The sequence below is a fragment of the Talpa europaea genome, assembly GCF_964194135.1.
Source record: "Talpa europaea genome assembly, chromosome: 6".
Classification (NCBI taxonomy): domain Eukaryota; kingdom Metazoa; phylum Chordata; class Mammalia; order Eulipotyphla; family Talpidae; genus Talpa; species Talpa europaea.
The window spans coordinates 48,850,666-48,870,380 of record NC_140072.1 but is presented as its reverse complement, the minus strand read 5'-3'; positions in this window follow the sequence as shown (position 1 = coordinate 48,870,380).

The following is a 19,715-nucleotide window of genomic DNA, read 5'->3' as shown; positions in this document are numbered from 1 at the left end:
CTGAAGTTGTCAAAGTAGAAGAGAAGCTTGTCCAATAGGTACTTAATTTTACCTCTTTTATGAGCTTGAAGTGACTACAAAAACATGATTGAATAAATATAAAATCAATAACAAAAAGAGAAAAAGTAAATAAAATAAAATCAGCACTAAATTATGCAAGTCTTCTTTCACCTCTGGTAATCAACAACCATTCACACAATATTTCAACATTTGTTTTCCTCAATGACATAGAGAAAAGGACAGTCAAAGGCAACATGGTCTCGTGGATTATCCGGATTCATTCTTTGAGCTAATTTATTTTCATACATTTCAACCCTGTTCAATATTAGAAAGCAAGAAGTAATTTTTTCTATATATGATAAGCTTGGATCCACCAAAATTTGGAAAATGTTATTCCATTCATGAGCTTAGTATTATTAACCTTATAAAATCAAAGACTGATGTCTTGCTTACAGTAAGAATGCAAGTGTTCAGGGTGTCCCTGGTGGCACAAGGAATTAAGTCTCAGCACTATGAAGCTATCACCACTGGAGCATGGGTTTGATCCCAGGGAGGTACCCACATGGTGCAGCAGACCTCTCCTGTCTTGCCCACTGCTCCCTTCAGCAGTGTATTTTGGTCTCTCTGCCTGTTCTGTTCCTCACTCTGTCTCTGGTGAGTTCTCTCACCCCTTGCACCTCTGGCCTGCACCCCAGTTCTTGTATGCATAAATTAAAAAAAAGGAAAATTTCAGGCAATTTTCCAGGTTATAAGTGCTCCATATGAAGACTCAATATTGCACTTCCATATGCATATTCACTTCCTGGCTCATGGGAAAAAAAAGATAGTGCTTGTATGTGGATACTACACACTTCACCTCTTAAGCAATTGGTCAAATCAAGTAACTTAGACAGCATCAACATCAAGAAGATGGAACATCACAACATCTCTGTGACCCTGTAAGGGAGACAACTGGAAATTGCATTAACATCTACCACTGTTTTAAATCATTAAGTATTTGGGTGCTCAAGTGCATGTCTCCTGTTGCCCTATTTGTTTGCCCAATAAGTTTCTAAACTGACCCATTTAATCTCCAGATGCATTATTTCCTTTTTGCACTTTCCATTTGGATGACAAGTATTTTTGGAAATACCTGAATTTTCCATAACACTTACCGTCTAGCTATCAATGACACTTTCATTTCCTACTGGACTTAACTGTTATAAGAAGACTGATCATATGTGATGCTGAGCAGGAGCTTCTACTATTTTTTTTTTTCCTGAGAAAAGAGACTTTTTAATATCAAAAATGTATCAGTTGTTTTTGACACCCAAGGCAAGTATGTCTTAATATATTTTTTTATTTTTTATATCATTGTTCATTTTTAAACAATATTTGCTTCCCCTCTCCCCAGATGTAGTCCCCATAGAATTTCCTTCACCAATGCACCCGTGCACCATCACCAGAGTCCCCGTGCTCCTTCCTCCTTCCCTTTCATCCCTCTCCCTCCTCCTCCCCTGCAGGATGTCTCTGATTTATAATCATCTGTTTTTGTTGTGTTTTGTATTGTTATTATTTTTTTACACTGATGTCTTATTTGGTTCCCTATATGCCTCCAATAAGTGAAACCATCTGATATTTTTTTCTTTTTCTTTCTTGCTTATTTCACTGAGAATAATTCTTTCTAGCTCCATTCACGTTGCTGCAAATTACATGAGTTTATTTTTTTTTTTTGATTGCTGAATAGTATCCCATTGTGTATATATACCACATCTTCTTGGTCCAGGTCTGGAACAACTGTACCCCTATGTTTACTGCAGCATTATTTATAATAGGTAAAACCTGGAAACAACCCAAATGCCCCCAAATCTACTACTCTTTTAATGCTTCTTTTTATCTAAAAAGAAAACCAGGGATAAAACAGAAATCCTTAAATCTGCCTCTTTAATTTGTTCCCATGTCTAGAGTCTTTCACCAATATGCTTTACCATTAAAATGATCTCTCTTGCCTTCATCAACCTATCTCTAACATAAAATATTATAAGATACAATATGTGTAGCACGTAAGTATAGCAGATAATCATTGAAGGCTTAGATGCTCCAGGGGTGGAGGAATTGAATAATAGTACATGATAAAGAAATACCATAATTCTCTGCATCAAAGTACCTCAGACATCTTCACATATTTATTTCTCAGGCCTCATCTCTCACCATACTATTATATTCCCTTAATCCTCTCACCCCTAGATATTAGTCAAAGATCTACATATCCCTTTAAACTCTTAGATAAAATAGTTATCCATCTTTAATTAGATTATTATTTTTGTATCCTAAAATTTATTGAGGTGTTTTACTAAAAAAAAAATCCAAGTTTAAAATATTTAAGTCATATGAAGAACCAATCAGCAAAGTCATATAAATAGGAGACATATTTTTCTATACTGCATTCTGGATATGGACAGAGCAACCTCTAGGGGATGTGGATGTTAGATGAGGTTTTTCCTGTTACATCTGTGATATGTGCTATATACATTGGTTTTATAAGATCTCACAATTGTTCTAGGATTTTCATCTAGTATGGGCTATAAAACCTTGTTCTTTTCTTACTAGGTGAATTTCAAAGGCGCAAAAGTTGCATGTGAATCAAGAAAGCTCCATGGAGTTCAGACAAACTTTGAACTCCAAGTGGCAGGGAACAGAATTGAAAATTTCACAAAAGCACCTTTATTCTCAGGGTCAGCTCAGCAGGGACCACGCAGTATAAAACAGGTGAGAATGAAAGCTAATCAAGAAAGGAAACCCTTTCAAACAACAACATCAGTCACTAAAGTCATGATTCACAATCAGGCTACTCGTAGGGCCGGTTCTTATTTTAACCAAAGCATCCCTTTTGGTTTTCCGTGGTGTTCATAGCCAGTTCAGAGGAATGTTCCACTACAGGCTTCCTTCTTATGTCTCATAAATAAATCAGCAAGATAAAAATAGCTGATTCTCCCAAAGTTAAAGCAAAATGAAAGTCAAGTTTTCAGTTATCTTTCTTTACTCTTCTTTCTAATTTCTTATAATATCATCTAGATAATTCTGAGGGCAAGAAATTTTCAAGGATAAGTACAAGCTGATTTTGAAAGAACATATTTATAAAACTGTCTGTTTTCATTTTAAATCTAGGCCTGGGCAGCGTTTATTGGAAATTCAACTGATTTTGTCCTCCTTTAAAAAAATGACTTGTTTTATAGACATCTTTGAGCGTATTGAATTCTGTCTCTCTCATTAGAAGACAGAGATTCTGGTAAAATTTTTAAGATACTCAGGGCTATGAAAATAATAAAAAAGGTAGGTTTTCTACTAGTGTCTGCATAAAATATGCCTGATGTTTAGAGAAGCATTTGTAAGAGAGAATTACAAATGAAAGTCCACAAGTAGAGAAGATTTGGGGACTCATGTTCTGCCTTTGACCTCCTTGTATCACATACATACTTCACTTAATTTCAGGAATTTACTCAGAGACAAGTTAGAGACAAGTTATTCTTCTAATGACTGCTGTTTTTCAGAAAGGCATGGAAGAGATTTAGATACCATCTATTTTTACTTTTCTGAGGTCGTCTTAGATCTTTAACAAATGGAAAATTCATTTGATATAAAGAGATTAATGTGGTTACTCTGGAGTAAACTAAAGCACACTATTCCACATTCATTACACTTCACATAACATTTCAGACACTGAAGACTCAATTATCTATATCCGCTTATTTATTTACTTGGTAATGCTGAATGTTCGCCAGAGTTTATCTTTTCATCTTAGAGCTCCATGAGCCATTGCACAATTTGCTTTAAAATGTCACTGTAACTGTCAGCTTTGTCTTTGACTCTGGAAATCTGGAAAGACCATCACTTCCAACCTTATAACAACAAAAAACTGCATAATCTACAACCACAACCTTTTCAAATACATTAAAGAGCTGAACTTACAGGGAAACCAAACAACTCAAATTATAAGACACTCTACCAAGCAGACAGTAAATATGAATACTGGTTTATATAAGGAAGACAAGTCATCATACAAACCAGTAAGAAGAATTTTTTAATTAAAATCTTTCAGCTTTCTATAGGTTGATTGTGGGCTAGCAGGAAAGTAAGAAAATAAAGGCTGGAGAATGCAAACACAAAAGAAATACACTGCAACTCTTAGACTTATCTTTACTAATGTCACCATGTACTCAAGTACATTGGGCTGGGGCTGGTAAGATGATTGAAAGAACACTGGTTACTATAGTCAAAATGCCTCAATGACCAATTACAAATTGGCTTGAAAAACCTTAAGAAAAGCACTGGAAGTGTTAATCAATCAATAAATAATATTATCAAAGAAGCAGAAGATAAAACACAAAAAGTTCAGTATAAAAACAAGGAGATAAAGAAGGGAGAACAGACTATCAGAAATTAACTAAATAAAGAAAGAATGAGAGAAAACATAATGAGAAAAAAAAATCTGACAGAATATCAGAGACCTGTAGGACTATGAAAAATTACTAAACTGAATAATTATTTAAGATGTAGATACAGGGCCTCCCCGGTGGCGCAGCGGTTGAGCGCTGGGTTGCGAAGCTGCCCACGGCCTCAGCGGCGCCGGTTCGATCCCCGGCTGCTCCCCGGCCACCAGAGGAGGGTCCCACATGGCACGCAGACCTCTCCTGCCGCCCGCTGCTCCCCTCAGCGGTGTGCTTTGGTCCTTCTGCCTGCTCTGCTCCCTGCTCTGGCTCTGGTGAGTTCTCTCACCCTCCTGCGCTTCTGACTGTGCCCAGTGCATGTATAAACAAAACAAACAAAACAAATAAATAAATAATAAAAAAACATGCCTCTATTAAAAAAAAAAAAGATGTAGATACATGGGCTATGTTAAAGATTAATGGCGTTAAACTACAAACCAATAAACATAACAGGAAAATGTGCAAATGATTGAGTACAAAACACCCCCCACAAAAGAAACCCCTAATACTTGTAAACAATTATTATTTCAAGAGATTAAATAGCTTTTCTAAATCACATGGCACTGAATGATAATTAATAAACAACATATTACAACCTGTGGCCGATAGCTAAAAAAGTGCTAAAAAGATAATTCATAGTACTAAAAGCATTTCTTAGAAAAGAAGAAAATATAAATCAATGATCTAAGCTTCCATATCAAAAACTTAGAAAAAGTGGATAAAAGTCAACAAGAAATAAAAATATGAGGAATGCTGCAAGAAAACTGGCATAATAGAGAAAGTCAATGAAACAAAGAGCTGGTTTTCTGAAAATATCAATAAAATTGATAAACATTTAGTGTGACTGACAAAGGAAAACAGAAATTTCAAATAAAAAATATTAGTCTAGTTCATCTTTTGTTCTAGTATCACTTTAGACTGTATACATTAAAAACATAATAAAGAAATTCTATGAATTACTCTATGGATATACACTTATCAACATAGCACATAATTTAAATAGACCAATAACCACGAGGACCAAAAAAAAAAAAAAAAGGATTTAAAAACACTTAGCAACACCATCCATCAAATTCCTTTCACACATTTAATAGGTAAGTCAACTCAACAACAGCAAAATAGGTTTTACCAAGTACATATGAGGCATTCATCAAAAGAACATATATAGAGCAAAAAAGTGAAAAATATTGTTTTGAAAATGTGACATTTTGACAAAACATATGGTGGAGTTGTGTTAACATGACCAAACATGGATAACATACTGAGAAAACTAATACAGTGAAAATATTTCAGAGTTCATTTTTTTTTCAGGCCATGATTGATTTGTATGAATAGATATTAAGAAATTATATTTTAAAAAGAATGAATATGTTTTAAGTAGTAGACATCAAAATCTTAAGTTTCATAAAAACCTGATTCCAAGAACAAAGATTAAAATATCCCAGAGCTGAGCTGGGAATGGTTATAATAGTACTATTTTTGTATAGTCCAATTTTAAGCTAAGCATATAAATGAAACTTCTAGAGTTGAAAGCTAAAATAACTGAAGTTAAAGTTTAAAAACATGTTAGATAGGATTAGTGACTAAAGAATTCCTGGGTTGTAATATCTGGGAAAATATCTACAAAGTTGCAGAGTGAAAAAGAGATAAAAATTATAGAAGAAGAGATTAGAAGAAAATTGAATGAAGAAATATTTGAAGACAAAATGATTTAGAGTTGTATTGCTCAGCTTTAATTGCCGTAACAAAATACCATAGAGTGGATAATGTAAACAACAGAAATGTTTGCTTATAGTTCTAAAGCTGGGAAATCCAAGATCATGGTGCCAACAAATTCAATTTCTAGTGAGAGGTCACACTGTGGATTGCAGAGAGCCACTTTCTGGTTGTGTTTTCACATGGAAGAGAGAGAAATAGCAATCTCTTTAGTGTATTTTCTTATAGGTGCACTAATCTCATCAAAAGTGCACTGCCCTCATCTAAACCTAATTACCTCCCCAACCCCTCACCACCATATGATATCACATTGAGGGTTAGAATTTCAAAGTATGAATTTGGGGATACAAAATTCAGACCACAACAAACATCCTCAATTATTTATAAAAGATATCAGTGTCATGGATTCAGGAAGTCAAAAATCCCAATCAGACATCAAAAATCCCAATAATAGTTCCTCGTCAAGACATATCATACATAATTAGCTCAATACCAGCTTAGAAAAGATCTTTAGAGCAGTCATGGAGAACAGACATAATCTCAAAAGGTATGAAAATTCAACTGATTGCTGTTTTCTCCACAAACAGAAACCAGATGACCAAGATTGATACTATCATATATATTAATATTCTTATCCTCCCAGAATTCTGTATCTGACAAAACAGTCTTTTGGCCACAAAGGCAATTTAAAGACTTGTTCAGATAAAGAAAAACACAGTTTTCTATCAAGTAAGACTTACTAGAGTAAATGCTAACTATATAGTTCAGACAGAAAGAATGTAATCCCAGGTGGAAGATTTCTGAAGCATAGACTAATGAAGTATCAGGCACAAGGGAAAATCCCTTATGCTTCTGGATTCTTCTTGGGCTACATAAGTAATCAAAATAGCATCAAACAGTTAGCAAAAGGAAAAATCAATTGAATAATGTGCATGAGGGAGCTGCAATGATTATGAAGATCCTGCCATCAGTTAGGAAGAAAGAGGCATAAATCCTGAACTGTGGGGCCTCAAGTACTAAGGAGACAGGAGGGGAAGACCTAACATGACAAGGAAGGGATTACTTCATCTGTGCTGTTAAAGAGAATTGCAGGTAGACATGTTTCCTGATAAACAAACCTGGATGATATCTTCCAAACCATGAAAGTGAAGAACAATGATTGCTTCCTCAATTAGGTAAAGGGGAAAGTATCTGAAACAAGGACTCTTTCTGTCTCTAGAGTTTTCACAACTCTCAGCTTAAAATGATCAGGATTCTTCAAGTCATCATCAAAGACCTCCTGAGTTCCTTAGTGTGTCCATTGACTTTTGGTTCCTCATACCAAAATGCCAGTCATGGAAGAGGACTCTGTTCTGGGGTGATTGAAACAAGCATGCTGATCCTTTGGGGAGTGTGAGCCCACAGACAAAGAAAATGATAAATATATGGGTAAACCTGAATCAGATTTTATAAAACAAAAGGAATACTGTTCATTTAAAAATCTCAACGCAAATCTAAAATAAAAACAATGGCGTATACTTTTAGTAATTATAGCTGAAGTGCTCTACACTTCTTATAATATTTGAGAACAAGAAACATATGAAAGTTGTGCCTATAAGCGAAATCTGTAAATCAAAATATCTAAGGCAGCATTCCCTCTGCCCACCTGTGACTATGCAGGTGCTTCCTTTCACCAACTGTCGCCCTCTGCAGGGCAGCGGCTTCCTGCCTGCCCGTGACCTGTACCTGCCAGGACTTCTCACTGATCTCATTCAGCCGCGGCAGCTCTCCTCAAGGTGGCCTGCCTGCAACCATGCAGGCCTCTCTCAGCAAACTTGTCCCTTTTGGGGCAGCTCTTCCTGCCCACTTGTGTCTATACAAGTGTATTTTACTTTTCTGTCCCTTTTCTAATACACCTGCTCTTCAAATATATGTGTATGTGTAGGGTAAATGGTTCTTGGGTTTTTCTGCCCTCCCACCATTAGGATTGCCCTGCCTGAGGGGCACCTGCAGTTGTTACATTGTTGTGTTGTTATTTCTGTGGGCCATGAAAGGAGTATTGAGATAATCACCAAGAAAAACAGAGGTAGGAAAGAAGCAGGAAAGAAAAGGTGAGAAAGAAAGCTAGAAGAGAGAGAGAGAAGCCCAGACTGAAGACTTGCCAGAGGCTCAGAAGGCCTCCTGGCCCCCTGGCCACCCTGCCTGCCCTGTACCTGGTTGCTGCAATACATGTAAAGCTCAATAAAAGCCTGAGAAAGCCACTGAGGGCTCCAGGACTCTCCCTTACCCCATCTGCGTGGATCATAGAAAACTGTTCAGTGCCCATCCTGCCCCTACTCTGTGTGTGTGTGTGTGTGTGTATAAACCTAATTACCTCCATACATATTATATATATATATATATATATATATATATATATATATTATCTAAAGTAGGGCCTCCCTGGTGCACAGGGGGTTAAGACACAACCCATGAAGCTCTCTGCAACCACTGCAGCACCTGTCCTAGCCCTGGCCAGGGAGATACCCACATGGTGCAGCAGACCTCTCCTAGCTCGCCTACAGCTCCCCTCAGCAGTATAGTTTAGTCAATCTGCCTGCTCTGCTCGGCTCCCAGCTCTGTCTCTGATGAATCCTCTCAACTCTACACCTCTGGCCTGTCCCCCAGTTATTGTATGCCTAAATGAATAAATCTTTAAAAAAAGAGAAACATTTAAAGTAATAAAATCATGTAACTGTTAAGGCAGGAACCATGTTCCCCACCCACACTTACATGTCTGGGACTAGCTAATAGGAATGACAGAGTGGACCAGGTGGTCAAGCTACATAACAAGGCAGGCAGGTGGGCTCCAGGAAGGGCTCATTTGCTTCTCAGTCTTTGACTGGAACCTTAGCACTGTTTAAAGGGGACATGGAGAAGACACATGGAGGAGAGATGCAAAGAGACAGGAGGTGTGAAATATGTGGTGACACTGAAAATGGCAGCCATTATCTTGATTTGGCATCTCCTTTGGTCCCAGCTTTCTGGGATGTGGTTCAGAACCACTTTCCTATGGTCCCCTGCTAAAGGTGCCTCACACTTGTGGCACCTTTAAGGCTTCAGCAGCCCCACTTTTGGTCTACCCTGTTTGGTTGCATATTTACCCATGAGGAGATGAGTGCTTTGAGTGTTGTACTGAAACATTAACAGCCTTTTTTTTCTCTTCTTGCTGTATACACTAATTCTAGTAAAGGTCTTTCACATTAAGAGTTTGTTTTTAGGGCCTCCCTGGTGGCACAAGGGGTTAAGTCAAAGCATTATGAAGCTACTGGCAGCCATTGCAGCATGAGTTTGATCCCCGGCCAGGGATCTAACCCACATGGTGCAGCAGATTTCCTGACTCGCCTGCTGCTCCCCTCAGTAGTGTATTTCATTCAATCTGCTTGTTTAGCTCCCCACTGTCTCTGGTGAATCCTCTAACCCCCCACACCTCTGATCTTCACCCTAGTTCTTGTATGCATAAATACATTTTTTTAAAAGCTTGTTTTTATATGGTGGATAGCAGGATCCCATTTTAGAAAGTATGCCCCATTAGTAATGGGGACCCCTGGGTAGTACTCAGTCACATAGTAATACAAACTTCAAACTAAAGAGGATTTAAAAAAAATGATCAAATTTAACATAAAAAAGGAGAGAAACTTTAAAAAAGGGTACAAATAGTATAAAAGTGATAAAGATACATCTAAATGTGGTAGTATAGCTATAATAAACATAAAAGAACAAAACACTATATTTATTTATTTTTAAGATTTATTTATTTATGCATACAACAACTGGGGTCAGTCCAGAGATGCGGGAGGGGGTGGTGGTGAGAGAACTCACCAGAGACAGAGTAGGGAGCAGAACAGGCAGACTGACTAAAATACACAGCTGAGGGGAGCAGCAGGTGAGTAAGGAGAGGTCTGCTGCACCATGTGGGTCACCTCCCTGTCTGGGGATCGAACTCATGCTGCACTGGTTGCGAATAGCTTCATAGGTTGCATCTTAACCCCTTGCACCACCAGGGAGGTCCACGGAATACTATATTTAAAAGTAAAAAATCTGTCCCGGTAGAAAAAATATTTTTTTTTTAAATCCAGATATATGTTATAAGAAAAATACGACTTAAATATGTGTAAAAATGAATGAATGTAAAAGATAATAACTAAGTTATTATCAAATTAAGGTTGGCATAACAATATTAATAATAAGTGAAGATTTTAAGGCTAAATATAGTGCTAGAGAAAATGAAAATGTAAGAATTTTGATAAATTTTAAATTCACCAATCACAAAATAAACTATGGTGGTAGACAACTGAGGCCAGAGGATAGAATGGGAAAGGCTCAGACACTGGACAATGATTTTATTTTATTTTTTAAAAGATTTATTTATTTATTTATTTATTTATTTATTTATTTATTTATTTATTTATTTATTTATACAAGCACCAGGTACAGTCAGAAGCACTGGAGGGTGAGAGAATTCACCAGAGCCAGAGCGGGGAACAGAACAGGCAGACCGACAAAATACACTGCTGAGGGGAGCAGCGGGCACGCAGGAGAGGTCTGCGCGCCTTGTGGGACCTTCACAGGCCGCTGGGGTTGGAATTGGTGCTGCAGAGGCCCTGGGCAGCTTCGCAGCCCAGCGCTCTACCGCTGTGCCACCAGGGGAACCCTGGGCAATGATTTTAAACAACACAGGAATAGAAGGGACAAAACAGCTCCCAGAAAATAGAAGTGTTTTGGTGAAATGTTGCTGAGCTCGCCACCACCTAGGGTAAGATCTGATAACCAGATAGTCAGGGAACAGAAAAACCGCCACAAAACTTCCCAACCACCTGGTGTCTAATCGATAGCCTGGCACATTGTGCAACGGGAAGTCTGACAGTATATTGTCATAGGCAGACCTGGAGTAAACGGGCATCCTCTCTGGGACCCCCTTCTGCCGTCAGGAGTTACGCTTGCTCAATAAATACACACTTGCTCATTCTCATGTTTGGTGTGGTGGCTGTTATTCTTCAACTGGAGTACACACCTGGACACATGAGCATCCATTCTAACATTAAGGGTGTTTGGGTGGTGGGTGTGGTGTGTTAACAACACTTGAACCAATATTATCTCAATAAAGAAAACAATAATAATAATATTTAAAAAGATCAGCAAATGTAAAACTGTGTAATAACAGTCTTAAAACATATAAAGCAAACATTGATAGGACTTGAAAATAAATGACCAATCTATCATCACGGGGAGAAATTTAACATCTATTATTAACTGACCTATAAAACAGGTGAAAAATAGGTAAATATGCAGAAGTTAATGAACATTTAAAGATAATGTTTAAACAGTTCTGTAGAATCAGAGGTAAGGTGAATAGGAAGTGAACTTGCTCTACTTATAAAACAATGAAGTAATCATAGAAAAATCATCAAGCATTTCAGACACCTGTAATTAAACAAAGCCACAGAATATATTGAAAGTTATTTATCATAGTGAAATGACTGCACCGACATAAGACAGCTGGGTCTGGAACTTTATAACTTAGATGTACTTACATACTTCCTCCCATTTCAGTGTTACTAAAAGTTGGCAGCATCATGGACAGCAGAACCCTGACAACTTTTGAAGATTTGCTAAAACCACCATCTCTGAGGCACAGTTCAATATTTGCTTGAACTTGCGGTTCCCTGGAAATTTCTATTTTCAAACATAGTGTCTATTTGACTTGACTCACAGCACAATTCACAAGAGGAATCTCAGTCCACCCCTAGGGCATCTGCAAGACAATAGCAAACTGCAGGCAACATCTTAGTTGCCTAAGGTTGTAATTTCGTTAAGGCAACCAAGAATTGAAAAAGAAATCCTGGAAAACTAGAGGAACACAGGGAATTTTAAAAAGTTCAGGCATATTCCTGAGAGTCTAACATTCTCTATGTAGGTGCAAAGTTATTTGCATGTACAGGGAATACATGAGAAAGGAGAAGATACCAATCACTCACTTCTGGCTGACTTTGAGAAGTTGGAGAGGGAAAAATAAGGAAGTCATGTAAACTCCCTGCCTGAAGTTTACAGAAGTACCTACTCACTTAGATACCCTTAGCTAAGAGTGGAAAATATGCAGGCAAGCTATTTAAAGGAGGCCTCTTAATCAATTACTGGATAACCATTAATTTTATACTGACCCACCAGGAGGTCAGGGTTTAAAAACAAAAGCAGTAACAAGGAGAAAAGCAAACTGACAGATCTCTGCAGCCATATACTGCAAAGACCCATTCTAAAAAAAATTAATCTAGCAACATTTTAAGTAGATAATGTTAGGGGGAAAAGGATGTCCCAAAGCTAATTCCATATAGGCTTTGTGGACTCCACCCCCACCCCAGGTCAAATCCAAAGACACTGGGAACTCCAAATCCCATCACCACCAAAGGGAAGGTGGCTGGGATCTGAGGGTGGGGTTAAGCAGCCAGGTGGATATAAAAGGCAGACACATGGGTTTTGGGGGTTTTCCATTTTGGCTCTTCGCCAGCTCGCAGAGTCCGGCCAGCCTTGAGAGTGACTTTGGGTTTCCAGGTCGTCGGATCGGGTAGGATGTATTAAAGACTTTATTTCCCTATTTTCTCCCTGAGTTGTACATTTTCCTTATTTCCTTTTCCCTTGTAAATAAACCTTTTATTAACCTTTTGTGTGTGCCTGTAGTGGAGTATTCATAAGTCCCTTTAAAGCACGCGGGTGAGGACCCACAACCAGGAACCCGTTTAATATCGGGGTTACTCTATAACATCTTGGCTCAAAACGTGCTTTCCAAGCTTCAACCGTGGTTGACCAGCCCAAAGTAATTTTTCTTGCGTTGTTCACCATAAAGCGCATTAGGTCTGCAGGACTCACAGTGAAACTCTTTGTTTCACATCTTGAAAAGTCTGTTTTTTTTTTTTTTTTCCATGCATAAGGCTCTTGTGGGTGTGGTTTTGCCCCAAACGTGGCCTCAACCATGAACTTCAGCAGTTTAATCCCTAACTTGAGTTCTTTCAGTTTTTTTCCGGCCTTGAATTTAAGTAGCCTTTTTCTGTTAAATATTACCACCAGTTTGATAAGTGTAAATAAAAAACAGCATTAAGAAAGACAATAACCACAAAACATAAAACCTGGAAAGTAAAAAATCACATCAGAGGAGATAAATTATATGAAATGTGCAGGTTTTTTTTTTACAAAATTATTAAATGTGGAAAAACAGAGAGGAAGAATTAGACAGAAAATGTGACTGAGGAAGTCCAGATTTTTCATTTAAAGATTTTTGTATTAGCATTTTACATGTTTAAAGAACTAATGGAAATAGTGTATAAAGACTAAATAGCTAGTACAACAATGCTGTCTTACCAATGACAGAATGCTACTTAAAAAAATTTAAATATGAACCAAATAGAAATTCCAAATTTGAAACTTAAGAACTGAATTAAATAATTCACTAGAGGGACTAAAAACCATATTTGAATGTAGAGAAAAAAAATCAGCTAACATGGAGACAGACCAATAGTAACCCACCAGTCTGAGTGAAAGAATGAAGGGAAATGTACAAAATATCAGAGACATGTGGGACATCATCAAGTATACTAACACTATGCATAATTGAAAACTCAAATGAAAAAGAAAACATGAAAAGAGATCAGGAAAATATATTTGAAGACATGATGTTCAAAAACTCAACTTTGATTAAAAATATTTATGCATTCATGAATCTTAAACTCCAAGTGGAAAAAATTAAAAAAAAAATTGTAGATCCACATGAGACATATTGAGTCAAATAGACAATTTAAAAAAGAAAATGATTTGAAAACAGCCAGAGACATACACAAGTGATTCTCAGTAATATTAACAACCATTTTGTCATCAAAACCCACTGAATCCAGAAGAAAATGGAATGCCAACTTTGAATGTTCAAAGAAAAAGACTATTAACCAAGAATTCCTTATTGAGCAAAAAGTATCCTTCATAAATGGAGAATTAAGACATTCACGGATACAGAAAAACTAAGATTTCTTTGTTATCACCCTTCCCCTGGAGGACATAGTAAAGGGAGTGCTTCATATAGAAATGAAAAGTCACTAGGCAGAACCTGAATCCACAGGAAGAAATAAAGCACACCACTGAAGATAGCTAGATGGATATGAAGAAAACCATAGAATCATTTTCCTTGTAACTATATACTAAAGACACAGTTGCATCAATCAATAGATATGAAACCGTGTGGATGTATAATATGTAAGCGATGTAATGTGTTGACAAGTTTTATGAATAGGACTACATTAATAGTTTTAAATACTGTAGTGCTTGGTGTGATCTTTTTGGATCCAAACTATGTTACTTAATCTGCTTTATATCTCATTTGGGGGGGAAAGCTGATCTTTGTCTACTTTTCTAAGTCTGCAGGCTGTAAGTAAATAAATTGAGGAGAGAGATTAGCTAGTAAAAAGACAAACTTTAATTATGTGCACCGAGGGATTCATAGAATATGAATCTCCATTCTGGTCATTCCAGTGAAGTCCTATAGTCTCTAAAAAGGGGGCAATAAATTTAGGAGAAAAAAACAGAAAAAAAAGTATTTTGCAATTTAAAGAAAGGAATTTTGTGGGATTCAGCTACCGATGCTTTAAAAATAAAAACTTCCATAACCAAGTCGGGGGTGATAGGTTGCAAGGTTGTCTCCCATCTCTCAGACCACCAGATTTTCTGTTTTTAGGGAGATCATATGGAAAAACCTCACTTGTGGATCTCTACTTAGGCACCCTTTTGGCAGTCGGTCTTCGATCTCAAAGATTTGCCTATTCTTGGTCATTATATTACATTTGTCATTAAGTATCAAGCATTCTACCAAGCATTTGGTATATATTATCAAATTTTATTTTTGCTTACAGCAACCTGATATGACAATTTTATTACAATTTCATAGATGAAGAAATCTGTGTTTAGCGGACGTTAAAATTCCTTGACATTTGGTTGAAGATTTCATTCCAAAGTCTATATTCTTAGTTTCTATCTGACAGTAAAGCAGCATCCTACAGTAAGCCAGAGCTGCAGAACTGCTAATGAGAGTGGGTAGAGGATGCCAGAAGACCATCGGCCTCCTCACCCAGGGCAGTTAAATATATGGTGAAGGCTGGAGTTTCTGAGAGTAACTAACAGCATAATTTTGAGTGGCATAATCTAGTGTATTTGTTTTCTATTGCTAAACTTTAACCATATTATCTCAGGAGGGATGTTGTGAGATCAAGAGAGAGAAACATGAAGCAATTACAGTTTTATTATACTCACAGTTCCTGGAGGGAACGCAGCAACACCCCACAGGGAAGTAGAGGTCCATCTTTGCTATTAGGTTTCTACCGGAGGAATGGGAGAGGCAAGAGAGTTTTGGATTGACTAATTTGAATAATTTCTGCAAGCTGTGGAGCACAAACACTGGCTCTGATTGCTTAGTACCTAAGCCTGGGGTTAATTAAGGTGGGTTTACAAAGACCAGGAACGTGCTAAGGGAGATGAATGGGCTATATGGACTGAGCAATTTAAGAAAGGAAACTGACCTGCCTCTAGTTAGAGCCTTAAAACTGGCTCAAGAAAGCTTTTGAAAACTCTTGGGCCTCCCCTGGAGGCGCAGCGGTGGAGAGCTGGGCTGCAGAGGCTGCCCGCAGCCTCTGCAGTGCAGGCTTGTTCCCCAGCCACCAGTGAGGATCCCACCAAAAAAAAATAAATAAATAAAGAAAAGAAAAGAAAACTCCTACCGCTTCCAAGTTAGCACAAATCTAAATGCTTCAAACGAGACAGACATCTCAGTTCAGAAAACCCGTGGATTCAGTTGATTCCTCTGTTTAGCAATCTAGGTTTCCCTGGGCTTGCATTCCTTCCTGAGGCTGTGGAGGTGGGGGTGGGGGTTGATTTTGCTTCCATGGTTATATAGATTGTTGGCAAAATTCAATTCTAGGTGATTATAGGAGTGAAGTGCCTATTTCCTTGCTGGTTTTTGGTCCTGGGGGTTTGCTCAGCTTTTGGAGGATGTCTGCATGCCCCAGCTCAATGATCCCCTCTCTGGCTTCAAAGGCAACAATAGCACAAACATTTCTTATGGCTTCAAACCTCTTTGACTTTCCACTCTGCCTCAACCCTCTTCTACATTCAGTCACAGAAAGTCCTCTGCTTTTAATGACTTACCTATTTAAAGTGGCCCCACCTGGAATACTCAGGTGTCTTTCATTTCAAAAACCGTGTCTCTGAACATATCTGCAAAATCCCTTTGCCATGTCAGGTAACATATTTAGATACCATGGAGTAGGATGTGGGCATCTTTGGGAGGCCATTATTCTACCTATTACATTAGATAAATTACAGTAGATAAATTAATATTGAGGTTCGTAGCTAGCATACAATGTCAGCCTGCTTGCCCTCACTGTTTCACTGCCTGTTGAGCAACCCAGGTGCCTGGTGCCCTGCATCATACACAGAAAAGAAAAAGAAAATATTGGATATCTAGAGCTATTTCAGATAGAGAGACTAACCACTCTGGAAATTCAGATTATAAGCCCCTTTATATCTTTTCTTTAATTTTTTTATAAGTGGTTAATATATTTTTTATTTTAATTTTATTTTATATATTTTTTACATTTTTTTTTCATTTCTACACAATGTATGCATTATCATCTGGGCGATAGTCCCCATGTAATTCCCACCCCCCCTTGTTTTGATCCTACTCCCTTATATCTTTTTTAGTTTGCTTAGCCACTTGCTAAGAGACTAAATCAGCTTAAATTAAAGGTCGGTAGGATTTCTAAATTCTACTTGTGCATTACTTTGTAACAGGGTGGTCCCCAGGAAAAGGGGAAGTTTCCTGTCGCACCCAAGGGAGGATAAAGCTGAGCAGGGAAGAGAAGAAGCTGGAGGGGGGACTTAAAAAAAAGAAGCAGGGTGGAGAGTAAGAGGAGACTTGAAGGAGGGGCATGGGGCAGAGAGACATGGGAAGAAGCTGCTTCTTGATCCTGGACTGGTTGTAACCCAGGTGGGTGAGAGGCCCATGGGGAGGTTAACAATGGCAGTTTTTAATCTTGATTTTGATTTTTCTCTTTTCTTCCCAGACTTGTCTATTTCTGACCCTTTTCTATGGGTCCCTGCTGGAAGGTGCTTTAGACTAGTGGAAGGCTTTCTACCCTTGATTTGGGCCAATCCTGTTTACTGAAACTTTTACCCAAGAGGGGATGCATAACTTTGGGTGCTTGATTTGAAAACTACATTTTCTGTATTGCAGACTGTAACGCAACCAACCCATTCCGGGTAGGTTTATGAACGGTTCTAGCAGCCACATGCTTTTCGCTGTTGTTTGTAGTCGCCCTTCTCCTCCGCGCACTCCACTGCAGTCCTCCACCCTCGACACCGCACCACCACCTCACCGCACTCTGCTGCGCCACCCTTATGAACCAGCCTCTTAGCCCAGGTGTACCCACCTATGCATGCCCACACCATACTCCAGGTGCCAGCCATCAGGCATGCATTCAGGGCCGCAGATCTGTCATCTATCCTAATGGCGGGAGGGCAGAAAAGCCTGATACTTTTACCTACCCTACACACCTAATTTTATTAGAGTTCCTTTCCTTTTTAGGTCTTATATGTTTTGTCTTGAGGTGGCAGATGGCAGAACCTATTTAAAACAAGCAGGTTTGGGCCTCCCCTGGTGGTGCAGCGTTTGAGTGCTGGGCTACGAAGCTGCCTGCAGCCTCTGCTGTGCCGGTTCCATCCCTGGCTGCTGGCGAGGGTCCCACATGGCGCGCAGACCTCTCCTGCCACGCCCGCTGCTCACCTCAGCAGTGTATTTGATTGGTCTGCCTGTTCTGCTCCCTGCTCTGGCTCTGGTGAATTCTCTCACCCTCCCGCACTTCTGACTGTACCCAGTGCTTGTATAAATAAATAAATCTTAAAAAAAAAAAAAGCATAAAACAGGCAGGTTTGAGGGCTCTGGGATGGCCCTTTCCTTACCCTGTAACAATTTCAAAGAACCCATTCTTTTTGTTTTTATTTTTGCCACAATTTAAGTAAACTTGAAATTGAAAATAATATTAGGAACTTGAATATAACAATTGGTGATTAAGGGTCTCCCCGGTGGCACAGTGGTTGAGCACTGGGTTGCAAAGCTGCCCGCAGCCTCCATGAGGCCGGTTCGATCCCTGGCTGCTCCCCGGCCACCAGAGGAGGGTCCCGCATGGCGCGCAGACCCCTCGTGCCACCCGCTGCTCCCCTCAGCAGTGTACTTTGGTCCTTCTGCCTGCTCTGCTCCCCGCTCTGGCTCTGGTGAATTCTCTCATCTTTCTGCGCTTCTGACTGTACCCAGTGTTTGTATGAATAAATAAATAAATCTTAAAAAAAAAACAAAAACAATTGGTGATTAAGATGGTAGGACACATGGAAAGCATTTAGAGAACTTACAATTAACTGGCAAATTGAGAGCAGTATTAGCTAATTGCACTTTGGTATTTTTTGTGATGAAATCCTGCCACTGCTTGCTTTATTTTTTTTTTTTAGAATTTACTACTGTAGTGCCTTCCCTGCCTCCTCCCATCCATGGTTTATTTTAAATCTTAATGTGCCTAATTTTTAAATTAATTTTTTTACAGCATGAAGGCCCTAAACATACATATATATGCATGCATGCACACATGCATATGTATGCATGTATGTACAGGGAAAACATAATATATATAGGGTTCAGTACTATGCATGATTTCAGGCAACATCTGGGGATTTTGGAATGTGTTCCTCTAAGATAAAGTAGGATTATTGTTTAAGAGAAGTTCATGGCTAAACATTGGAATGTGCTAGATATAGATCATATTTATTATATTGGAATTTGAAATAATCAAAGTTTAGAGAAGTGCTTTTTCTTGGGATGTGATATAAGAGAAAAAGCCCTAGACAGGGAGACTGGAGGGTGATCAAACTGGAAGCTCAATTCTGTCAACAGTAATGAATCTTGCAAATCATTGCTTCTCTCAGCATCACATTTCATGTTGTCATTTCTATCAATTAATATTTTTTTAAAGATTGATTTATTTATATAAGAACCGGGGTACAGGCCAGATGCGCGGGAGGGTGAGAGGATTCACCAGAGACAGAGCTGGGAACAGAACAGGCAGACTGACAAAATACACTGCTGAGAGGAGCAGCGGGCAAAACAGGAGAGGTCTGCCACCCTATGTGAGTTGCTCCATGGGCAGGGATCAAACTGGCACTGCAGAGGCTGTGGACAGCTTCACAGTGCTGCACTCAACTGCCTGTGCCACCAGGGAGGCCCTCAATTAGTAATTCTTAAGTCCTCAAAATGTAAGGACATTTTAAATTTAATTCACATAACCCTTTATCTGTAATAACCCACGCAATACAGCACTTTGGAAACAGGAAGTATTACTTCTAGAAATAATATCAAGGAAACTAAGAAAAAAAAAATTAAGTTTCATCAAAATGGTGAAGCAAGAGTCTAAATAGATCTGTTTGAATCATTAACAGTGA